Genomic DNA, 24,665 nt, shown 5'->3' with positions numbered 1-24,665 from the left:
GCTTGTAGGGAAGTATAGACTTAGCTTCAGAGGAAAGAATGGCTCACACAGAAAATCATGTCTCTTTTGATCCAGTGGGAATATATCTCCTCGTGTGAGACGTATGCTCTATATCTGTACATTTCCATTATTGAGGAATAAGTAGTTTGGTCTGAAATGCAAATAAGATAAATCCTAGCAAATGCCAGTAACGTGCTCTTCTAAGGAACTACAGGATGACTAGACCTTTCACAATAAGTACTCGCCTCCTCTTCCGTGCCCATATGAAAAAAACTCTGATATCAAATTAGCACAAAGCACGGCCCTCTCCAGGTAGCTAAATGATAGATTATTCAAATTCCAGCCCATAACTCACACACGAGAGGTTAGAAATCGGAGAAGATTGTAATTACACTCTCACCGGGGGAGCTTTGGCTCATCAGCACCCACAGCTCCGAGGTTCAAAGTGAAGCGATCCTTAGACCAGGTTAATAAAAGGACAAACGCTGTGAGTTTCATAGAGCTGAATGACTTTCTGTTCTCCCCGGGGTATGCAAAGTCATTCTGAGAAAGTTTGAAGAAATATTCCGGCGCAGCATTATAATTTTCGTATTAATTACTCAACCTCAGAGTGGATGAAAATGCATCCCCAATTGTAAGCCCTCGGGGAGATTCTGAAAGAAGTCGTGTTGGCCACAGTAAAAGTGACTGGAGACTCAATTTAACAACTGTAATATTACATCATAACATCAAAAATAATTTAAAGTGCATGTATTTTCCCATAAAGAGAAAACACTTCCTCAGATTTATGTAATTATTAATATTAGTTTGAATATAAAAGTGAGCCTACAAGTGGATGGTATACAGTATATAACTCGATATACATTTCCACAACCAATCCCATCCTCGTCATCAATCATGTTGTGGAATAAAGGTACTCAAAACCCACAGGATTGCACATTTCAAATTGGGACATTGTGACAATTTAAAGTGTCTGACAAACCAGCAGGCTTTCCAATACACACATTAAAAGGCGCTTCCTGTCACTAAAGCTGCTGTTTCCTGTTATTCAGACAAAATTTGGTCAGTCATATCAGGTCATCTGGCTCGAGTCATGCAAGGTCATCTGCACTATAGTTTGTGATATTGTTTTGCTGTTGTTAAAACAGTTTTTTCTTCCTTGATGGATCAAAGCTGATGAAATGTAAAAGGATTTTGTACAAATGCAGAGGTGGCGTTGTTGCTCCTGTACCAGTGTGTCCTATGTACTTGTATATAGCACAGATTTATTCTATGGATTACTGTTTATTCTGCATGTATGATACTCTGCACTTAACTGCTTTTTGTAGCAGCATCCCCGCTAGAAAACAGACAAGTAGGCCTGCCATAATTACATCATAAACTTACTATTGTTACTCTATTAGGCACTGGTTTGGCTTTTGCACCTTGAAAACACTTCTTATCTTGTATATTTTAATATTATGCCAGATATTTAATGACCCTGACCCGGGGAACCCACTGCTTGTTTTGGTTGTTACTGGTTATGAACATGAAATTGTGGTTACTGTACTTAGTGTTACTGTAATTTTAAGCATTCTCCGGCACAAGAATTTCCTTCGGTATAAACAAAGTTCAGTTGAATCGAATTGAATTCAGTGTTGCTGAATTGCTGTTGTCACATTTAGTACATAACGTAAGGTTACGACGTTCTTAACATAGTTACACCTTTTTGGTTTAAGCAAGAAAAGTCATGTTATGTACCTAACATAGGTTAGCTTTAGGCAAGTAAAGTTAGATAGGTTAGATTCAAGGATGTTTAGTTACATAGGTTTGGTTTAGAAAAAGAAACATGGAGACAGCGTTACTTAAAGAACTCAAGGTTCACTTGGTTTCACACGGGATATGAACACCAGCCTCCTGGGGAAAGTCCTGTGTTTGTTGGTGCATTGGTCATGTAATTGCAGCCTTGCCGAGGTCATATACAAATTACTGGCTCATGCCTTTGTTGGTTATGGCTTATGTGTGGCTTATGATTATTTTAAGAGTTCTAGTGCCTTACTTTTCATAGGTATATGTATGAACAGTGTACAGTATGAGCCTGATTCTGTCTATTTTAACTAGTTGTTCAGAATGTACCCAAATTCATTCATTCCTTTGTATAACTGCTTATCCCTTTGGGGGTCGTGAGAGGCTGGAGCCTATCCCAGCTGACACTAGGCGAGAGGCGGGGTTCACCCTGGACAGGTCACCAGACTATCACAGGGCTGACACATAGAGACAGACAACCATTCAGACTCACATTTACACCTACGGACAATTTAGAGTCATCAATTAACCTGCATGACTTTGGACTGTGGGAGAAACCCGCAGAAAACTCACGCTGACACGGAGAGAACATGCAGACTCTGCACAGAAGGGCTCCCCCTGCCTGGGTTGGAACCAGGAACCCTCTTGCTGTGAGGCAACAATGCTAATATTCATACATGTTACCAATATTTCTACACTCACCATAGTAACAATCCACCTGTGTGCAATATGTTTAAGTGGTTTTAACCACACTGAGAAATATTCCACCTGTTCTTTGAACAGGCTAATATATTAATGACTCTGCTCTGCTCACCATGTGATCCAGGCCGCTTTGCCATGTCTAATGTGATCCAGGTACGGCTTTAGCCTTCACTTAACTCTAATCCTCGCACACTTGATACTTTCTTATATGCGACTGTAATGCAAACATCATGCAGAGGCGCGCAGAGCTGCTTAATGTGATTGCAAGAGGAGGGGGGAGGCCGACATTAAAAGATAAGCTTTGCCCGTAAACCGTTACACATTAATATGGATCAGGTGAAATCCCTTTTTTCTTCTCACTCAACGGAGCTGCATCCCATGAAAAGAGGGAGAGCAAGAGGATTTAACTTCCATGCTGATTGAGGAACAATATGAAACAATAAACCCAAGTGTTTCTTATTTACCGTTTGGCTTTAATGTGTTTTTAAGTGAGCCAGTGTACTTAAAAGCAGCACTGCCATATGTTGGGGTGCCTTGTTCTAGTTAATCAAATGATAAATCACCAATACAGAGCAGCTGCTGTATGCTACGGCCACAACTGCACTCATCTGGACTGATTTAAACAAAGTATGGGCAGACTGTACGACAGAAATACACAGAGCGATTAAGACGCTGCATTTATACGTAACGATTTCTTGACATTAAAAATCTTTCATCAAGTCATTTAATTATTCTTTATAGATGATTATGAGGCGATCTGTAAGTGTTAATCATCTAAATGACTGCTTGTACAGCGAGTATAAGCTTTGCTCACAATCATTTTTTATGTGTTCTCTTATAATTGAGCACATTCCCTTATTTCATTTGCATCTGCAGCATCACCCCACACTGATATCCCCGTTGGATTACATGGTTTTTAATGAACTCAACATCGGTGGGAATAATCATAGTCATTTTCATCCACTGAATGTTAATCATATATCGCTGCTCTGGCTTTAATTACTGCCATGCTGCAAGCCGCTGCATTCGTTAATGTCATTAATTAGCATATTATTCTGAGTAATACCAGGATTTTCTCAGCGGTGGCAAACAAATGATTACGCTGATTACATGCTGAAAACTCAGGAGTCAATGTTGTACTTTGGAGCCCTGATTTCTCTTTGTGTTTTTGCTGATGCAGAATTAAAGTCTCAAATCATTTTCCTCTGTGAGGTGTTCTTACTCACCCTGTGTGATGCTGGAAATTGAGAACTTGAAAAGGCACCCTGTGGAGTTTGCACTTAAAGTTTTGTTGACATTCAACGTTTCTCTTCAGATAACACTGTATGCGTCACTTAAGTACTAACAAGCATGACGAATGCATTTCCTGCCTCGTGATACCCTTTAAAAACTTTGTTTTTTTCAAGTTTAAATCTTTGTTTTTCACACGGGCTTTGGGTTTTCTTCTTTTTCTCTTCTACCTTTTACAACAAATCAAATGTTGATGGACAAAGAGTTTTGTGCTGTTTTCACTGTTTATTTCGATTTGCAGTCTTCTGTGGTCTTACTTGAGACACAGTTGAGACTCAGCTTTGACTTTGGAAAATTTTGCGACACTGGTGCAGTGGATCGCATTGTCACCGCACAGCATTAGGGTTCCTGTTTCGAACCAGGGATGGCTGGTTCCAATCCCGGGGTGTGCAGAGTCTGCATGTTCTCCCCATGTCAGCGTGGGTTTTCTGCAGGTGCTCCAGCTTCCTCCAACAGCCCAAAGACATGCAGGTTAATTGGTGACTCTAAATTGTCCGTAGGTATGAATGTAAACACGACCTCACATTTGTTGATCCCAGCAAGACTGCACCCAATCCAGATTGTCTCGGGAGGGTTCATGAGATGATGGTGTTTGACAGGCAGGTTGGAGGCTCAGTTATCTGTGAGTGTAGCTGTGAAGTTAATGAACAGCTTAGTTTGTGAGACATTAATTTGAACCTCCAGACTGACACCATGAATAATTAAAAGCTGTAAAAAGTTTTTGAGACTATAAAAGAGAGATGTTGAGCTTTTCAAATGATGATCAGTAACTGTTTGCTCGTAAATCGCCCCTTGCACTTGTCAAACACTGCTGGAGAAATGCAGGTTTGTAAGTGTGTAGAAATTAATTGTAGTTGTTAAAAAAAAAAAAAAAAAAAGTCTAAATGACATTTTATACAACCTGTCACATTGATTCTAATTTCTGATACATGAATTAACTTCACTGGATTAGATTAAAGATAAAAAACATATAGAAAACTTAATGATTAACAATTGACTAAAATGTCATGAATTTTTGTCGACTTATGCCTGGTTCACACTACACAATATCAGCCGGATTATAGCCCGATGCAGTGTCACGCGATGTCAGCTCGAAATGTGAACGACAAAGAGTGTCATACGCGATAATCCATCGTTTCATCTCGTGTAGTGTGTCATAGTAGACGACAGCCGACGGAATGTCTGGGACACCTCACGATGTCCTGACAGAAAGTCTAGCATGTTTGATTTTCTTTTTGTCATTCACAACTTCTTATGTCACAGCTGTCACTTTGACCAATAGGAACACAGAGCGATCTGCTGTCGTCGAAACTGTATGGCAACAACACCCCAGGGTTTTTGATATTTCCTCTATGGATGATACCATGACAGAGTAAAAAGGAAAAATTATGGTATGAAACAGCACAGTTTCTTTATAATGGAGACGGACACATAAAGTAATAAATAAAAAAAAAAAAAAATAGTGGCTTTTACTCACCACAACTTCAGAGGACTGTCAGAGCAGACAAAAATGTCGTGTTACGTGAACCAGGCATAAAACGTTTTGAATTTTCATCGACTAAAACTAGACTGTGAAGGATAAAAATGACTAAAATGTGACTAAAACTAATTAGCATTTTCATCTCAAGATTGTAAAATAGATGTCAAAATTAACACTGTTGACTTGTCCATTGTATTATATGGTATCATTCAAGGGCCTCGGGCTCAAAAATCAAAAACAAAACAATGTACTATATGGCATCTTCAGTGATTTTGTGAAGCACTATTGGAAAAGGCGCTGTACAGCACCTTTAAAAGATGGATGCCATATAGCGCCAAAACAATGGATATGATAAGGGGATTCAATACTGAATAACAGTTTAATAAATGCTTTTAAAATCCTAACACTATATATGAAAAATGTTGGTGCTGAAGGTTAGCAAAAAAAAAAAGATTTCAGAATGTTGGTAGATATGATGTTATAGCAAAATCCATGACATTAGTCAGTGTTGATTCGTCTCCCCTGTACTTATGTCCAGCCTCAGGGCTTTGAGATCCAACACACATCTATTGATCCTTCTCCATCCAGGCCTGTACTTAATCAAAGCCTTGCCGCTGATGTGTGCAAGAGTGTCCAATCACTTTTATGATCTCCCAGTTTTAACCTCCATTGTGTATTCACTCCTGCCCCACTTGGTAAAACCCTGGTCCTCCTCCTTTCCTTCTGAATGGCGCCATCACCACCTGGTCTCCATTCACTTATTGATTGCCGCAGGCTATGGTGATCATCTGGGTCCAGCTTGGTATTTAGCATTTATAATGCCCCTGTGCTTCAAAAGAGGCCTCCGTTAAAAACACCTTCTCTACACCCCCAAAATATCTGCATGATCCTCCATCAGCATTCACAGGAGATCAAGTTAACCCACCAGAGAAAAGGCCAAGCTGCACACAAGGTTTCTCTTCAGGGACTTCTTTCTTTATCATTATGATTATGTGTCAACACTGTGCCCCTTGCCCCCTCTGCTTCTGGGACCAGCCCATTTAGGTGTACCAGAGTTATTCCTGCCTTCTCTGTTGACAGTTTGCATATCTAAAGTTGCCAATCAAGGCTATGAAACTCTCTGCGGCCCTCATTTTCTTCCCATCCGCCAGAATCCATCACTCATGGCACAATGGGACAAAAGGGGGGCTGTACCGCTGGAGGGTCGTCGGTCTGTTGGGGAGGGTGGTGTGTGAGGTGTATGGGGCAGGGTGTTACGGTGGAACTACCCCATTCTCTGGTTTCCAGAAGGGTTGAATGGTTTTCGGCCCCTTCTTCTGAGCTGGCGTTATAGCTGGAGATAGGGCTCCCATTGTTGCCTTGTGTCAAAGTGCAGCGGGAACAATGCGGACCTCAAAGTTCAGGGCTTACCTCTCAAAGCACGAAAGGAACCTATCAGTTTTTCATGTGCAATGGGGTGTGCTGGCACTCCAGGTCTGCTCAATGCTGTCTTTGATTCTGCTTTGGGTCGCAGGGACAAAGGAAGAGAAAGTGAGTGTGCATGTGGGAGGAGACGGGGATTAGGGCAGGCATCAATCTTTAACCTGTGCACCGTGGACACCAAACACAGCTGACAGTGGATCACACTGCTCTGTCCGCCTCCAGCACCACAGTGGGTTAACAAATTTCAGCATTACTCATTAGCATTGGCCCATTGCAGTCTCCGAGTCAGAGATGGTTTCCCTTCAAAAGCCCTACTCCTACAGGACTAGTATCACCTGGGGACCTCATGTGACTTAGAAATTACCCCCTTCATCTATGTTTGGTGCAGTGCATTTGCATGGGATAAGAGAAGTCTGTTTTTTACTTCAATTTACTTATAATCCACCTGGATATGATGCGCATAGTCATTTGTAACTTCACTCTACACAGCACCACAACAGTGTTATAAAAACACCTTTTCTCTCATTTTTGTTTGTATCCACGATTTGTTCTTATTCAGTTAGTACCTATTAATTTCTGGGGTTCACCAAGGTTTTCTTATTTTTGCTCTTCTCTTAGGTAAGAGAAAATTTCATGAATGGTCGAGGGCACTCTTACCAAGATAAGCTCTCAAAAAGGTTCGTCCAACGCAAAGAGATGCAAGTTTTTGATTTGAACAACATACTTTGAAAGAAAAAGAAGCAAGAATAAGGAGTGGGCGATATGACCCTAAAATAATATCACAATATTTCAGGGTATTTTTGCCATAACGATATTCTTAACAATATGACAAATTATTATACTTTTTTGAAAATTAAAAAAACCTGTTATTAATTTAAGAAAATAAAATTGCCACACAATAAGTGATACAGTTTTACAGTTTGCTTCAATTATCCAGTAAAAACTAAACAAAAAATGATCTCTCATTTCTTTAGTTTATAAACAACAACAGTGACTCAGAGTGCGATTCAGATTCTGTATACAATATTAATAGCTCAACTAAATAAAATCTACCACAAAAACATTCAGGACGCCACAGTTTATTCCACACTACTGAAGCTGCTCCTCTTTTTGGAACCACCGCGGAGTTGCTAATTATTTCCCTTTCAGCCATGCTTGATGTTGACGTGGGTAACTGTATGACGTCAATATGTCAGCAAGTCTGGATGGGTCCAACAAACCCTGGACTCTCACCTGGGAGGCCAGTGTTTGCTTCCTGTGTCAATGTAGAGCCAAACCATGACGTTTTTCTCTAAACCTAACCACATGCTTGTGTTGCACGGCATAAATTGTCCTGCAAAGTCAACAACAAATGCAGGAGGATACCTAGCGTATTAAAATGTAGACGTGAATGGTACTGATGATGCAGCAATATGTGACGAGTTGGGATGAGAACAGGTTGCAGTGTCACATGTTATCCATCTCAACTTCTTTCGAGATTTCGCTCTTCTGATTGATTTGAGCTCGCTTTTTCTAGGAACAGGTCTCCATGTTGTGAAGTGAGGTGAGAGTCCTGCGCCAAAACTGCTGTTAAAATGTTTATTACAATTGCAAAAGCAGCCTTCATAATTCTCAGCTGGGAAAGAGGCGGAAATGAGGCACAGAGAAAACAAAAAAACCTAATCGCAACCCCCGAAAAAACCCAAACCCCAGAGATGCTGATTCACACAAGACTAATATTATCAGACAACCTCTGTGTTTGGTGAAATATGGTAGGTAATTTGCGGTGAAATTTTTATTTGACAAATTACGGACATGGCAGATTTGCATGGAATTAAAACCACAGATGATGCCCGCAGTTATTAGGAATTCCCAGAGGACCCCAGGTGATACTAGTCCTGTGTGAATAGAGCTAAAGACTGGCCCAAAACTATGCTTAAACGTGAAGCTGTTTTGAGCTGTTGATGAATAAAATTTGTCAAAAAGTGCTTTGGCGAATAAAATCACCGCTCTGTAGGAATATCTTTCTGTTTCTTTCTTTTTTTTTAGACCAGGCATAATTGACATTTTTTTCACATATCCTTTCTACGAAGCCAAACGTCTCTGTAATGCTTTAAAACACTGAATGGCATTGAGGCTCTCAGACATAACAATCAGTCTGCAGCCTTTGCTGAGCTTAATCAAATCCGCATGGTAATAAATTTTACACTGCAAGGCCCATTACTTCTAATTGGGCCCTAATTTGGCAAATATACATCATGAGTGACATGGGGTGGCTGGGGTTTTAGGTAAAGGTGAGACTGAGTAATTGAGGGTCTTTTGGTTGATGCATCGTATGCGTCCCATCAGCCGAACGCATTTTAAGCTGTCATCCTCTCATCTGGAGCCGAAGCCAACATGCCACACAAACGAGCCCAAAGAAATGCCCCTTTGTGTGGCACGTACCTACTCGCAGGAGTTTTATTTCCAGTTAATGATCCTCATTTAGTTTTTCCTGCTCCCATCAACCACAGCACGCTGACATTCCATGACGTCCGCAGCTATGCCCTTTAATTTCTGATAAGTGCAAATTGTTCTTGCTGTTCTACGGCCGTGCCAAGTGTAAAGTGTTTTGACAGAGTAGTTTTTACAAGCCGTGGTGAAGATTGATGGTGGCTCTAAACTCATTCAGCTGGCATAAGAATCTAAGCAATGTCTCCTTAATGTTAGTCTGTCTTTGGGTTGATGTAGAGGTGACAAACAGACCCAATCCATCATGTAACAACTGTTTTTGTTTTTAATTTCAAACATGTACATTTAAATTTATGTAGGGTGAAGCCAGATAATTTGGGACAAATAAGGTTTAACGTCTCGGGCTCTTTAAATGTCAGCAGCCAATTACCAAACATGTTGTTGCTACCAATTGGCTTTACATGAAACAATCATTTCGATTGGTCTAAGGCAACTGGTTTATGCAGAGGAAAGATTCAAAACTCCACTGGTCCCAGATCTTGCCAGGTAAGCCATGTCGTATGTTTATTTGCTCTTTTTGGTAATAGGAGTACTGCAGCTAAAACAGTAAGGGTATAACAACACAAAATGGTCGTAGGAAGTTGCATTGAAAGGGTTTTGATTAAGCACTTACTGCATTCAGGTAAAATGGGACAAAACCAAGTTAAGCTAGAATGAGACATTTTTTCTGAAAAATTGCAAAAGTGCAGACAAGATGTGTGCAAAGATCAAAGGATTATTTTAAAAATGATTTAAAACAGAGTTTGAAAATAAGTTTGCAGTCATCGCAGTGTGGAGTAGGCAGTATATAAAAGGAATGATTTTAGCTTTGACTTAAAAGTGGCCAGAGTCGGAACTGTCTAACGTCATCTGGGAGGTTATTCCAGGTCTGAAGCTGCCGAACAGTTTGTTTTGAAAGTCCTACAAACAGACCATTGCAGTAATTTAATCTACTGGAAATTAAGATGTGGGTGAGACTTTCAGGGTCTTGTTTGACATTCTTCCTCTGAGTCTAGCATTGTTTTTAAGTGGTAGTAGGCAGATGACGTTATGGATTTACAGCCCAGACACACCAAACTGACTTCAGAGAACAAGTGGCGACAAAAGCCTGCTACTGCTTCACCTCACGTCACCTAACACCGTCTCACATCGCCTTTGTCTCGGCCAAACAGTTGCACTTGAACACACTGCAAAGACTATAGCCGATGGTTAACCAGCACGTACGTTCTGCGCCTGCATGAGCGGAAATAACTCTCCATACCAACAGACGGTGGTTGACTGTAATCGTCATAGAAAAAGGGAAACCAGACTGTCTTGACGCTGGTTAGCCAGTTAGCATATTACCATCACAATACAATGTTGAAAGAGAGCATATTTACCGTGTGCCAATGAACAACAACACAAACCATCTCGAAATGTGTCTGCTAAAGAGCTCAATGGCTAAAGGAAAATTATCTCACCTTACCTAACAAGTTTGTTTTGGTCTCACTTCCTCTTGACTTAAACTGTTTGTTTAATCTACCCTCTTCCGTTTCTCTTGCTGAACTGCCAGTTGGAGTAGTTTTATTGACCAATGGGCTCTGTTGCCGACACTGATTCAACATGCTGAATCCGCCAAAATTAAGCCAATGGGGGCCAATGAGGGACAACGATGCGGGATACACAGCACCGACAAGGGCAACAGATGCTCACCATTGGCCCAACATTGACCGATGGCTGACCGTCGGCTTGATGTGTCAGGGCCTTCACAGACATGCATGTCCATTGTAGACAATATGGCACGAAGGAAACAGGCAGCATAAGAACAGGGAAATCTTGGCAAAAAGGTAAGAAGATTTTTTTATTTGAAGTTTAGGTTATATTAATAATGTAATGAATTAATGACTGGAACCATTTAAAAACAAACACGACTGTCCCATTTCACCTAAACATATCATTGGAGGAATGAGGAATTCTTGACATGTTTGCATGTCCAAAGTTTCCAAAGTATTTTCCTTGGCGATGTATTTTCCTCATTGAAATAAAGCAGAAATCCGTAACAAGTTTTTAAAGTAACGCTTAATGTAGTGTTCGGAATTTTAGGTGTTTTTTGGGGGGTAATGTACCAAAAAGTGTCCCACATTACCTGACTTCACCCTAGCCTTTACCTAACTGGCAATCAACAAGTAACACTCACTTCAAGAGTAATTGCCAGTGAAGTGGCAAGTAGTTTTCAGACACAACAGTGTATTGTGAGCTGCTGAACAAAGTAAAGGCTCTAATGTGGCTCACTATGAGTGATTTACTGCATATGAGAGCACTTTCCCTCTTTGCTCAAGGAGCGCAGACGACGGAGGGAAAGAGTGAAAAATTGTTAGTAAATGGTGTTGAAGAATTAGTCCATTAGGTCTAATCAATCTGCCATTATCCTCTTTTTACTGGTAATTTAGTAGGCAAAGGGCTGTGCAGGCCTCGGTCAGAGAAGATACCTAATGCTATTGTCTTAGAAAAGAACCCAGTAGCTTCACTGGAGTCACCAGCAGGTCCAGAGTCTCATCCTTTAATAGGCAAACAGCCCAATTATTTCCTTTCTAATTGAGTTGAAGGGCTAATTGGAGCCCAGGCTTTGGTAGCAGTGCAAGTGTAGACCTGAGGAGGAGGCGGAGGCGGAGGAGGGAGGAATCTGTTGTGAAGAGACCTCTTTACAGTGAAAGTTTCCTGTGAATGGGGGTTCCTCTTCCCCTCGCCCCTCCTTATTCCCATTGGCAAAGACAATGTGTTTTTACAACCGCTCATTAACGACAGAATGACTGATTCGACGGTGCTTTGAAAGGAAGCTGAGTCTCATTGTTGAGCCGCTGTCTCCAGTGGAAAGTTGGTTCATTTTGAGGTGATTGTTGTGGATTAGGGCACTTGTGGCCTTTCAGAGTGGGGGATAACCCCTTTCATTCTGCTTACTCACATTAGCATCCAAATGTCCCAGATGTGCCCCAAGTGATTTACTGGATTTCTCTAAAGAAATAAACTGTAATTTGCATTTGACTTGTGGGCACTCTTAACTGTGATACAGCTGTGAGTGTGTGCTGTGACTATTACTGCTGAGCAAATAAGATATAGTACAGACTGAACATGACTCTCACAAGCTTGTTCAATTTTACTTAAAGTGGAAGGAAAATTACGTGTCCCGTCAAGCAACAAAAATGTCATATATCCTGCTCTCCGATCAAAAAATGACTTTCACAATCAAAGTTTTCTCTGTGCTTTATTTTTGTGATTACTTACAGCTGATGACACTCTGAAGCATCATGCTGTCCTTCTCCACTGGGGCTGGGCGATATAACGACTATGTACGATAAAGGATATATTTTCAAGTAAGATATAGATTTAGACACAGTTTATAACGATATAGGCAGACACAGAGCTGCTCCTCTGTTTAATCTGTTCATTAGTCTACAGTGAGACATTGGTCTGTATGTTGCACAAGCTACACTAAATTAGTCTGTGAGATGAATGAAGTTACTGCAGTAGCACACGTGCAATCCAGCGCTGCGCTGCTAGTGTGTGTGAGGTGCATCATAGCCTGTCATGGTTCTTCTTGGTAGTTGTTGTCTATTGTGTAACATGGAGATGGTATGTGGATGCAACACAGACGCTTCATATACAAGATGAATATAATGAGGACAAAGCGCCTTTCGCTCCGTCCCTCCCTCAGCCTCTCTGTCGATGCTCTGTGCATAAATACGATTAAGGCGTAATTTCTCCTGAGCTGAGGTACTTGCAAAAGAGTGTTGCACATAGGTCCCTAGAAAGTTTCTTGAGTTTCAGGAAAAATGTTAAGTCATTTTACAGCCACCAAATTCTAAAGTTTCCATGGTAACTGTTCCTTTGCAGCAGTCTGAGGAAGAGCATCACGCTTGAAACGTCACGCAAAATAAAAATTGCATACGGGAGCTCTTTTGGTGTGCGGATCGCTTTTTTCTTTTTTCATGCTTTTGATACTTTGTGATCCAGCACCCAACCCAGTGGGCTTCGGGGATGTGCGTGTCCTATTCTTTATCATACTGTTCCTTTGCACTCACAATTTTGATTCCTAAAATCTTTTGCGCAGTGGTTTAACTAACTTAACAGGATTCCTTAAGTACAAGACCTAGATAAGCAGAAAACCTTAAATACCCAAGTGAACATTTTAAGGTAACCTGGGGGAAAAGATGTGTTTTGTGCAACTGATTTTATTTGAAGAAAACCTTGACTCTGTCTTTAAGAAAAATCTTAACTTAAGGTGATTTGTGCCACTGACCCCTGCACTCTACTTTTCTAGTTGTTGTAGTTTTAGATTTTAATGTGTTTTTGAGTTGGCATCATTGATATAGCTGCAGCATATTTTTCCCAGTGGAAATGTTTTGGGCCATTGTAGCACGGTCACCCTTGTCAGCCACTCTACTTATCCCAAAATGACCCCATTATCTTGTAATCACATTAATATATCTTACTCCTTGTGCATACAATATTTGCTGACTGTTGAAAGTCCATATTTTATGTATATTTTGGATGAAATAACACTGAGCTGCTGCGCTCGAAGGATCAAAGTATCTAAGTGAATTAAAAGTGTCTTTTTTAATTTACTGGCTTTTTTAATCTTGTTATCTGTGGTTTCGCTTTATTTCTTGCAGGAGACAGTTGTAAATGTGACTGAATTCTCAATAGGTTTTCCTGTATAAATAAAACAGTTTTAATGCACTTTTTAATTAAGTTTAATCTCAATCAGATATTGAAAAAGTCATTTCAGGCCGGCGGTGCCGTTCTCTGAAAACGTCGGTGCTACAAATTTGTCCTTGTTTGACATCAAACAATGGTGTTATTACACTAAAGGGAGAAGGCTGTATATCTAAAAGAGGTAAAGTGACCCCTCCGTGGTGGTTATCTCGGGGTCATGACACGTGGAAGTGGGACCCAGCTGGTGCCCACGTCCAGATGATGGAGGTGAAGTGACAGGACAGGAACCAAACAGCCCTGCTGTCCACCTGCCGCCTTTCGAACTCACCCCGGTACCAGGGCTCTCCTGCTGAGCGGCACCATGGCAACCAAAGAGCTCCCCACTGATTGGCCAAGCTGTTACAAATTAGCACATCAGACAGCTTCATAGAGTCATTAGCATATAAAGAGGTGAGCTGAGGGCACAGAGGTGAGATCATTTGGGGCTTCCCTCTGCAGTGCCCCTGGTCCTCTGTAATGACCACCGAGCACCTTCACTTGGTCCCTGAACACGGACAACAAGGTGCTTGCTCTGTCAGTCATTTGTCACTCCTGCCTGCAGGCTATGGCGGGTCACCAGGGAGGAAGGAGCAACATCTAGGAGGGTATAGACAGGGCCTGTGGGATCAGCTGGGAGACAGTGCCCCGGGGTAGAGAGAGGGCAAAGAGTGCAACATCAGCAACATCCTCACATCACTTTCACCCTCATCATCAACCATTAGCCTTATTGCTGACCTTCTCTCTCCTTAGCTTCTCATTATCATCCTCATTTCTTCCCTTTCACACTTACACTATCTCCTCCTCCTCCTCCTCCTTCTCCTGCTGTATGTGTGGGCCTACAGTGACAGATGCAGAGCGCCCGACCTCATAGAAAACTGCTCTGGCAGGCTTACAGTTTAACCACTGTAACTCAGGGTCCAAAGGTCAAACAGTAGGCAGTCAATGGGCGCCAGAAGGATCAATTCTTATCATGAGCCTAAATGAGAAAGGACATCATTAAAAGCTAGTTTCTGTTAATGAGAAGCACTTCCCAGGGTCCCATCGCATTTACCATTAGCTCAGCAGTGAATGAACCAAGAGCTCCTATTGATTCCACACAACTGAGGAACATGAGCGGCATCAACAACTCCTGATCCAGTCAGTAATGATTATCTGTGTTTGTGTAGAGGGCTTATCAATAAAAGCTGCCACACTAGGAACATTCCCATCACACTCCCTCCTTTTAGATGTCTATTATTTTAATCTTTATGTTGAAAACTGGAGGAAATACAAAGAAAAACAGCTTCAAGGAAGAAAAGTATTGTGATTCAAGCAAGCCAGAACATATGTGGTGCCAGAGGCAGAGTTTGGATTATTACACAAGCATTACATCACGTATGGTACCACTTGGATTTCCTACCTCTGTTTACTTTCTTAAGAAAGAATGACCTCTTCATATTGATTCTGTTTCCTTTCCTGTAAGCAGTGATCTGCTGAAGGCATAGAGTGCTAAACAGCCTGTAATACAGCGGTGCCATCATGGACAGCCCATACACGTGCTCTGTGTTTTTGGGCCCTCAAACCCATTGTTTTCAGTGCAGACACAGGAGGGGGCGCCTAAAAGTGAGAGCAATGCCATCCCAGCATGCAAGTGTTCCCAAGAGCCTGTTTTTCCAGGCACGACAGTTGTGCCCTGAGATTTACGAAGTTCAGCTTTTGGAACACGCACCACATGTCATGTGGTGAGGAACAACCAATCACAGTTATATCTTATCAGTGATATCTTTTCTTTAACTTCTGTCGCCCCCCAGCGGATAATGCGTTATTACACAAATAAACCGGCACTTCCATGTACACAGAGTAACACTCGCCACACACCATGTACACAGAGTAACACTCGCCTCACACCGTGTACACAACACTACACAACGTGGCGAACACCAGGCTGCTGACATTACATTACGTTCATAGCACCATTTCCAAGAAAATAATAAAGTACTAGGTCCAGTACATGTAACAGCAACACATACTACTCATAATTATAAACCAAGTCACTTATCCAACAGCAGCAAGGCAACGTCCATGTCTGCCCTCAGCCCAATTTCTTCCTTCAGGGCTCTCCACCGAGGAAAAGCGACGCCAGTACAAATCCTTGTTTGCCTTCTCTGTCGGTCACTTTCCTTTTATGCTAATAGACCTTCAGCCGATCGTCCAGGCTTTTTCTTTGTGGTAGGATCCACTTCTGAACCGTGTCTCGGCCGCTTCTTTGGGTTCTCCACCATGTTGCTTTCTCTTTCTACCTGTGCTCTACCTCTTGCTATGAGACTCTCCGCTCTTCCTCCCCCTCCCTTCTTGTTGTGAGGTAAAACGCAGCATTTCCTGTGTGCCAGCGCGGGAATGTCGCCGGTCAACACGCAAACTAAAAATTATATATATTGAAAAATACCGCGAGATGTTCAAGGAGGAAGGAAGTTACGCACTATAGCTTTAAGGCTCATTTATACACCCTGTACATCCGAAAATAGATGCATTCATTTCAAACATTGCAACCGTCACTGCCTTCATACATACGTGCCCAAACTTTGTGTTGGCATACATACATCCACTAGATGGCTCTAGAGAGCAGAGTCAAAAGTTTCTGACAACAACAAACATGGCACCCATGGAGGAGGTCGTAATAATATACCTTTTAAAGTAGGTCTTTGAGGCCATTAAATATATTGCAACACATGGTTGGAAAATTCTCTACACTATTGTACCGATTCATTCCGTTCCACCATTTTCAAAATGTCTTTGTCGTATTCTATAGTCGTATCTCACTTGAACTACGCTACACAACCCCCACAATCGCAGTGCCCAGGAGGCGAACTGGCATCTCTCCAGATACCAGTCCACACTCCATATTTGGTCCAGATGGGGACTTAGTTGGCGACCATCGGATTCCCAACCCAAGTTCCTATGGACTGAGCTACTGCCCCTACCTCCTAGCACTTGAAAGCTGGCACAGAGCAGTCATGAGAGTAGCACCCATTGCTTGACCACATGTTTTTCAGATGGGAAAAGATGCCAGGATGTGTTCCGGCCCTTCAGGTATCAACCAAAATGACCTAGTGAAGTAGTAATGAAACTTCTATGGTCAAATAATTGTTTTTTTTGTACCCAGATCTAAAAAAACATGACCATTTGTCTAGTTTTGCAAGCGATTGGCCAATCTGGGGACAGAGTTCTCTCGCCTTGAAGCAGCAGTGATGGTAGTGAAAGCACCAAATTGAGGTCTGTGTAAAAGGGACAGCTGGCAGCACAGGACGTTTTGACGTGTTATGTTCGACCTACCGCCAGATTTAAAAAGCAGCAGTAGCAGTTAGCAGCTGACTCAAAGAAGACAGTGGCCGAAAATGTCTGCACATTATAAAAACAATGAGGTCCAGGAGTTCCTTACCGTCCGTGCAGAGGACAAGATCAGCTGCTATATAACAGGGATGATGATGTATTGTTGTTTATAATGTGCTGCCTACGCATATATGTCACACTAGAAGCTGATGCTGTTGTGTCATTATGCTACCATTGTTTGGTTTTGTGTAAAAATGGAAGAACGCCATAAAGAAGGAACTTTGTTGCAGCCTCATAGCAAGTTCTCTATGTCAAAAGGGCTTTTGTGTGTGCACGCTCATTTAGAGAAATGTCCCTGCTCAGGACAATCTCTTTGTCTTCATGTTTAATCCAAGGTTAGAGAAGTTAAATGTTTTTCAAATACTCCTTTTATCTGCTTTCCATTTCCATATGTCATCCTTCTCACTGACTTTGAGCAATGACATAATATTTGCTGTCTGATACCATCTTTTTGTCTGTCTGGATCCTAATGATTTCTTTAATTACAAAGCTGGGAGACGCAGCAGCCACGGAACAATAGCCCTCAGTGACTACGCCTCCCATGGTGCAATTAGCTCTGGATACAACATCCTGGTGTGTCCTGCAGCTTTCACCTGAGACTAACGACTCTGTAATCCATTATCAATCCTTCAACTCTCACATCCCTGCCTGTCCTTCACTAGCCCACGGACCATCCTCCCTCACACTTGATTAACAACCCTCTTTTTTTTGTTGCTTTGGTAACATCCCCTTTTTATCTTTCAATTCATCCTCCGAGTCTTAAACATTTCACTCTGTTTTCACAGGGCCTTGTTTACTTCCTGTAGCAAGATCCTTCATCCTGAGTGCCGAGTCCACCCCAGGGCTCCACAGAGAACTCTTTCAAGTGTTTCAAGTAGTCCAGGGCACTGAGCTCCCTCTTCACTGCTCTCCCACTTTTGTCCAGGCGATGTTTATCTCCTTTTCCCCCTCTCTTCTACGCTGAGCACTTACACTTGCTAGCAAAGAAAGTATCATGTTCTCTCAAGGACACTTGTTTTCTATTTGGTGTGGAATGTTTCTCTTGACTCCTCACCCTTCACCAGAAGCTGTTTGCATATCCGAATACAGAAAGATCCTTTCAACTGGTCCGTGTTAGCTGAGAAAGACAAAATAGGAGGAATTCAAGAGGAAGAGGAGGATGTTTTTGGAATGAGTACCTCGAGGGAATAGTAACTATTAACATCTAATCATTTCCATTTTCCAGAAGTACTTAACAAACCACAACAGAGGATTTCTCAAAAGAGGGCCTCTCATTTTTAAAGTGCTCAACGATGAGTGGTTTGTGAGAGACTATTTAATCTCCCATACTGCTGAATATGCTGTATAATAATCAACAGTTAAAATCAGTTCTCCAAAACATACGTCTTCTCAGCTAATCACCTTCTGCCCTATTCTTCGGTCTTCATTCTCAAATCACCCCCATCTTTCATTCCTCCATTGTAGCAGTCCCCTTCATCACCCCTCCTCACAGTGACCCCTCAAAGTGAAGGAGGAAGTTTCCAGATGGTTTAGCACTTGTCAGGGTGACTCCGGTGACCCCAGATGCTGTCCAGATGCAGGTCAGCAGCGGGGTGCAGGACGCTGTCCGAGTGACTTACAGCTTGCTGTAAAAAGCCACCGCAGACAGAAAGGAGAGAGGGTAAACCCTAAACTCCACCTTGCACAATGAGCCAAATGGGCATGAAACACCTTGAAGATTGAGTTCCTTATTATTGTGTTTAGTTTGCCTCTAATGTCGTGGCAGCTCGTTTTTGAGAAAGTTGACACGTTAGTCTCCAGGTTGTCACCAGACGTTCTGTTCTGGATCAGTGGAGAGGGATTAAGTTAAGGTTTCCAAATGTTGCTGAGTTATTGCTCCCTGCCAGTTAAGGAAAACACCGCTGCAAATATTCTCATGTTAACACCTCCAGTATGTTTTAGCTCTGGTGGCACTTTACTGTCTGAGCCAAATATTGTGGACCATTAACTTTTGATGCAGAGCGAATTACCTTTTTGCAAGCACCACAGACGAGCCCAAAGTCACTTTCATGTATGATTAAGACACTTTAAGCAGGATGCAATCAGTTTTTGTTTGGCCATCTATTTAATATGACTGCTGAATCTCCCGGTGAAGCACAATTAGCTCTGGTGAAGTGATCAAATGACGCATTAAAGGACTGATGCCCAGGGAGCGCGTGCAGAGGCGCAGAAGAAATCGGCAGCATCTACTTTGCTTTAAAACACGTTATGTGCTCATGTTTTTCTTTCCTAATTAACCAGCGTTGTTTGAATGGTCCCAGAGTGCCCAGTGACTGGACTAATAGAAATAAAGGCTCTCTAATGGACTGAGGGCAGACTATATTATTTTGCCCTTCACACTGGCCCCCGGAACACCCCTCAACCAAGCCGTGGCCCATTCTTTAAACAACAGCCATAAAAGCCAATGAACCGTAGGAATATGTTTGCCATATGGCCTTTGATTGTTGGGGGGAGAAATAGAAGGAGAAAGCAAGAAAGCATAAAGGGGCTGAGTGGGGTGTGTTTGTGTTGGGGGGGGGGGGGTCTGCTAAATTCCCAATGCTGCACGGGGCTACGGCAAAGCCTGTGTGAGTGGTGGCAGTGTGAACATTATCCAGACATTCGGGTGTGTGTATGAGTGTGTGTGTGTGTGTCTGTGTGTGTGATTTACAGCGCTGAACTGCAAGTGCAACAGTGTTTCTCGGGATGAAGGGTGGCGGGGTTTTATGCGGGCTCTGAGGGTCAGGCCAACAGGGGGCTGCACAAACCAACAGTCCTGTTCTGAAGCATTATAAACATGCAGACGTACGTGCAGACTGCGGCCCATCAACATGTCTTGTTGATAAATGGTCCACAAGATGCTTTAAAAGAAATATTAAACATGTGAAAGTGATATATTTAAACTTTAACTGAGACCTGTGTGTTTGTGCATGTGTGTTTGTGTATTTTTCTCATTTTAACCTATTGATATAATATTAAATTTAGGGTGCATTCAGACCTAGAGTTGTCTTGCTTTGGTCCAAATAAGGACTAATTTTGTTACAAAGTTGTATAATAACCTAGAGTTGGTTTGTGTTCTCACTGCAGCATTTACAAGCAGACCAGATCAAATGCCTTGTGTGAGAAAGCTGCTCTTGATTGGTCAGAATTTCCATGTGGGAAAAATCCAGGAAGTAAAGCAAACGTTGAAGAAGAGTACACTTGCAAGATAAGTGTGACACTTTCTAATGTCACAATGGAGGGACAACTACGCAGGTTGATTTTAGCGCTGCTCATCGTGGACTATATTGCTGTCATTGTTCAGCAGAGTTCGTTTGTTACCAGACAGAGACCACCTCTTCAAGAGGGTCTCTGTCCGGTTGTTTTGGTGCACACCTGAGTGTGATTGCTGTTTTCATACCTGCCCAAATGAACCGCACTTAGAGGGCAAACAAACTTGACTTCGACTGATCCGAACCAAACAGGGCAGGTGTGAAAGCACCCTTATAGTTTATTAGAAGAAGAAGTCCTTTATTGTCATTGTACCAGTACAGTGAAACTTTTTAAAAGCTACAACTGTCCACAAGTTAAAAAGTACAAAAAAGTGGCAACCCAGAAAACTACCTCAGTCACATAACTAATAGATAAAAGTAAAATATACAATAATCAATAATGAGGCAGATGTTGTTACTGCACTTAATGTATGTAATGTCACCCAGACTGGAATTGAAAATTAGGACAATTATAAGCTATGGGAGTTTATTTTTATTTGTGTATTTAATTTTTATTTTATTTGCACACACATAAAATAGAGAAATTTGTCAGAAAAGGTCAAGAAGCCAGAAAAACATCCAGTGACAGAAAAGTAGACAAAAGAACTAAACTAATATTATACAGAAAAATACAACAAAAGATAAATGACAACAGGAAGCACACTAAGCAGTCAGTGAAAAAAAGAAAGAAAGAAATAATTAGACATCATGGATTGAATGTAATGATAATTTCCCTTTAAAGTGTTCTAAGGATGAAAAGCTCTTGACAACATGTACTTTGGTGCTCCAAAGCTGTACTCCAAGATATCTAAGGGAGCAGTGGCTATGTTTCGTTTTATAAAAAGGAAGGTGGAGCTGATTAGGCTGTCTAGTATTATATAAATACATTTTGGGAATTACATTTAAAGAAATTGCTAAATGGTGATGTTGGAGAAGAAGGTAAGAACATAAATTTAAATATAAACACACATATCTGGAGGTATATATATACACATATATATATATATATATATATATATATATATATATATATATATATATACCCTGAGACCCTGTGTCCTCATATAAGGACATCATATTTTGGGTTTACCTGACCTTATACTTCATTCTACTTAACTTAGACCTGTTGTCCTCATTCGTGGACACTTCTTGTGCCATCTAGTGGTAGTAAGAGAACAATACACTAAACCACGTAAAAACAAGATGACAGCCATCTCTGCCAAGTCAGTCTGCAGCCGATCCCGACACAGAAGTGGACAAGGTCCAAAACCTGATCACAGTTTATGGTTGAAATTATTTATTTATGATTAATAATGTTTGTAGTTTGATATGGCAACAAATTACAAATTTTAGCAGCAGTAACAAGATAGACACTGTTAATTAGGAAGTACTCCTTTGAAGACTTTCGGACTTTGTTATTGTCTCGATTGAGGACACTGAGACTTTATTATCGTTGAAAATGTTTAGTTTTTATACTTATCAGGTCCTACTGATCCCACATAGCTAGGAGAAATTAAAAATGTATACCAAACAAAAGTTCAGGTCTCAGGAGGATATCATATACTGAAAGAAGGTTTAGTTTCCTGAACAGTCTAACAGAGGTGTCATTATAATTTGAAAAAGTGTCCAATCTTACAAATTGTTTTTGCAGCAAATAAATCTTATGCAGATTTGAGGGGTAGCCTAGTATGTATTTGCAGAGACTGTCTATCACTAGAGGTATGGGGCCATTATGGTAGCAAAATACCTGCAAATGCGTATCTCAATCTGTGTGTGCGTAATCAGATTTGTACATGTGTAAAATAATTTGTAAAAGCGTAATAAATTTTGTGAATGCGTACAAAAATCTGCAAATGTGTATTTAGAATCTGTGTGTGCGTAATCAGATATGTAAATGTGTAAAAAAAAAAATCTACAAATCTGTATTCAGATTTGCAAGTGTATTGCGATCTGTAAATCTGTACAACGATCTGTAAATCTGTACAACAATCTGTAAATCTGTACACAGATCTGTGAATGCGTACAGAGATCTGTAAATATGTAGACAGATTTGTAAATACCTATGTCTTCAGCTTTAACTCAGTCGGGCCTCTCAGTTGGCTCTCATTGTACAAATGATTTTTGCTACTCTTCTGCCGTGTGAGATCTGCAAATGCGTGAGAAGATTTGTGTCTGTAACTCAAAGTGTACGTCACCCTGAGCACAGGCTGACGCTGTGTGACCTTCAGATTGTTTTGCCCTGAGCACAGGCTCACAGGCGCTACTTTTTTGTTTGTTTTTTCTACTTTTTTCTGTTTTGTTGTTGTATGGACAGGCTGCAGCCTTGGAGGCCTATGGATTCTCGTTCGCTCTCTAGCTTACTAGGCCCACTAGCTTTTGCTCGGTGAGCTGAGGCTGAGCAGACAACGTCTTCATAGATAAAGTTGCCAACTTTATTTTAACAAAGCTTGGCAATACTAAGTCACTCATGACAACTACTGCAAAAAACCTGAACATGTACTTACAGAGAGCAAATGAGAATCCATAGGCCTCCAAGGCTGCAGCCTGTCCATATAACAACAAAACAGAAAAAAAAAAAAAAAAGTAGCGCCTGTGAGCCTGTGCTCAGGGCAAAACAATCTTAAGGTCGCGCAGCTTGGGCCTGTCAGCCTGTGCTCAGGGCACACTTTGAGTTACAGACACAAATCTTCTCACGCATTTGCAGATCTTACACGGCAGAAGAGTAGCAAACATCACGTGTACAATGAGAGCCAATTGAGAGGCCCGACTGAGTTAAAGCTGAAGACATAGGTATTTACAAATCTGTCTACATATTTACAGATCTCTGTACGCATTCGCAGATCTGTGTACAGATTTACAGATTGTTGTACAGATTTACAGATCGCAATACACTTGCAAATCTGAATACAGATTTGTAGATTTTTTTACACATTTACATGACTCATTACGCACACACCGATTCTAAATATACATTTGCAGATTTTCGTATGCATTCACAAACTTTATTACGCTTTTACAAATTATTTTACACATGTACAAATCTGATTACACACACACAGATTGAGATACGCATTTGCAGCTATTTTGCTACCGTAATGGCCCCATATAGATGTTTTTAAAATGAAGTGACGAGGCCACTCTGTTGGTAGGTCTTATTATTTGTTCACATTCCAGTGGTTTAACAGTGAATTCATTAATTGAAAAAATAATCAGATCAATCAATAATCAAAATAATTAATTGTTCAATCCCTAGAGTTGAAGAAAATTAGATTTAATATCACCAAATAAGGGCAAAATCAGACTTTATACCATTTAAAAACAAGGTGGTTATTTATTTATTGACTTCCTCAGATGGTTCATATATAACCAGCAGGTAATTTGCATTTTCTTACTGTTTTCTGAGAATAATTTACTACAAACTGCGGTTGATATTTTCTGCAGCAGGAAACACCGCTTTCAAATCATAATATAGTGGGGGTGGATGAGCAGTATTTATATCAGATTGGACTTCACAGAATTTAATTTTAATGCGATGTTGTGTGAAGCTTGCGGCTTGTGTACAGCATGCACATACAGTACACTGTATGTTTCCTCTTTGTTCTGTTTCCATGCATGCATAATACAGCACGGCCTTCACGGCAGATATTCATGCCCCTGCATCCTGTCTTATCTTCCCTCAGCCCCGCTCCTTTGTCCTGGGATTCCACAGCTTTCCCAGCTACACGGGCACTTTCCATCCCGACAGTCCCCTCGCCATCAGCCCGGCCCTGTTATCTCCTGATGGGCCACGGCTGACACTCCATTGAGAGAAGATTACAGCGTTCGTCTTTGTTCTACTAATCACCCTGTCTCTACTCCGTGTACATGAATGGTGATTTGAGGACACGCGAAAGCTGGAAAAGTAGCTGACTAATTAGGTTTACTAATCACAGTTTCATTAGCCTTTAGGTCTGAATCTCAGTGTTTCTAAGGACAGACAGATTTTTTTTCTTTTAGAGCCTTTTCAGCTTAATTATTCAGAAGGAGAGTGATATCATAATTAGGAGTTGCATATGCGCCTTTCAGAGCTGTAAATAAATCATTTGGGTATTCATCTCAGGGTGTCCTTTAAGAGCTCGAGGACATGCTTTGTTTGTGCTGCTGAGACA

Source organism: Epinephelus lanceolatus, chromosome 21, assembly GCF_041903045.1.
Source record: "Epinephelus lanceolatus isolate andai-2023 chromosome 21, ASM4190304v1, whole genome shotgun sequence".
Classification (NCBI taxonomy): Eukaryota; Metazoa; Chordata; class Actinopteri; order Perciformes; family Serranidae; genus Epinephelus; species Epinephelus lanceolatus.
The sequence above is the reverse complement of the archived record's forward strand: the minus strand, read 5'-3'. Positions refer to the sequence as shown.